This window comes from Stomoxys calcitrans, chromosome 3, assembly GCF_963082655.1.
Source record: "Stomoxys calcitrans chromosome 3, idStoCalc2.1, whole genome shotgun sequence".
Lineage (NCBI taxonomy): Eukaryota > Metazoa > Arthropoda > Insecta > Diptera > Muscidae > Stomoxys > Stomoxys calcitrans.
Genome location: NC_081554.1, coordinates 27842699 through 27844445, shown reverse-complemented (window position 1 = coordinate 27844445; position 1747 = coordinate 27842699). Strand labels below are relative to the sequence as shown.

Below are 1747 nucleotides of genomic sequence, written 5' to 3'. Positions count from 1 at the left end.
GAATTGCTAGGAACTCACACCGTTTGTAGTTGATTGGCCAGTCGACCGAACCATGCATTAGCGAGAAAATTCATTTTTCGCCCGAACCATTCATATGTGGAATCGACTTCCGGTTAATGTCTTTCCCACCGACATTGACGTTCAGAAATTTAAGACTAATATCAATAAACACTACTCCCTCTTTCCCCCCTCCAATCTTTAAATTTCCTAATTGCCAAAGCAATACACTGCATATATAGGGGAACATCCCCTGCGTGTTGGTTACGTGAAAAAAAATTTAATTAATACGATATGATGAAATTGCCCTAGGATTCGGTTCGGCCGAACTTTACTGGTTTAAGTTAAAGAGACTTAAGGACTCAATAGTCTCGGCTTATTATTAGGATTTTTAAGAACTCGATTTGAAATCGAATATATATACGAATCCAGAAAAGCCGTATCTCTCTCTCACATAAGAACCGTTTCTAAACTAAAAACCGTCACTATCCCAATTATCCAAACATGGTGGTAGGTGTAGGTCAACTTTTATTGAAGGTAATCAAACGCTTCAACTACAAGTGAGTAATTACGTTAAAAAATTTGTTCTTTTTTGTGCTTAAAGCAAAAAACCGAGCGTTTTCTGTTATCAGTATCGCTTGGGGCGATACAAAGCAAAAATGTGACTGTTTTTGTTTGTTTTTATTAATAATTTTTGTTGTCTTTTAGCTGATAAAGCAAATATGAGTTTTCATTTGCTCTTGATTGGTGGGTATTGTTTAGTGGTGGTGTATTGCATTACCTTTACTTAGTCCCAGAACGAAGAGCGGAGCAATACAAAACCCCCCAATACGCGGAGTACTTGCTAACTATTTTGTTTTTTTGTTTTCATTATTTGTTTGGCTGGTTTTCCATGTGAAATTAAATACGAGATCGAAGCAAAGAGCCAGTCAATAACGTCAACTTAAGTGTAACGTGTCTGCTGTCGCTTAAATTTCTAAAACGAGAAGTTTTAAAGTGAATTTCCCATCGCAACAATTGAAGGGGAAAAAACCGGGCCATCTTCGTTTTCAATAACTTTTCCGCAAAGGCCTAGAGTGGAGTGGCGTTGTTGTTGTCGGTCGTTTTGCATGATATTTGATATTTTCCATCCATTACACCATCACCATGGATAAAGTGAGAAATACAATAGTTAAAAAAAATGAATTATATATTACTCAACTCTTCAAAAAAAAGTGTTTCTCATTTTCGTTGATTTAATTTTATTGTGCAATTTGTGTGAATGAAGTTGGCAACCTGAGATGGTGGTATATCAAATGCAAGTCTTTTTGGCCCCAAAAATTGTGCAAACAATCACCTCACCAGCTGGCTGGCATTGAAAGTCTGCTGTGTAGATAACACGATAACACATTTAATCTCTTTAACAATTGTTGATTTATTTCAAATATATTTGTTTGCAACGCCACGCTTAAGTCAAATATTATTTGGAGTATTTAAAATGCTTAAACAGGATTTGTGAGCTGCAGTTCAATCGAACATTCAACTTTAAAGGAAAATCCATTAAACCCGTTGTGAAAAATGAAATATGAGACAATTTAATACACAAATGAAGTCAATGTAGGCAGCCGAGCTAAACCACAAGCTAAACTATTTGACCTTTTTTTAACTGTTCTAATAAAAATTGGAGTAGCTTTTTTGAATTTTGTCTGGCCTTAGCTGCTAGATATATGTATTGGGTTGCCCAAAAAGTAATTGCGGATTTTTTAAAAGA

The 1747-nt window shown here is 35.5% G+C and overlaps 1 long non-coding RNA gene across 1 annotated transcript; it reads left to right on the top strand.

Annotated features, from left to right (window-relative positions):
* The first annotated feature begins 786 nt into the window (after positions 1-786).
* On the top strand, positions 787-1441 carry LOC131996283 (uncharacterized). The gene is made up of 2 exons (XR_009397747.1): positions 787-1152; positions 1265-1441. It is a non-coding gene; the product is annotated as an uncharacterized LOC131996283 (long non-coding RNA).
* The last annotated feature ends 306 nt before the right edge of the window (positions 1442-1747 follow it).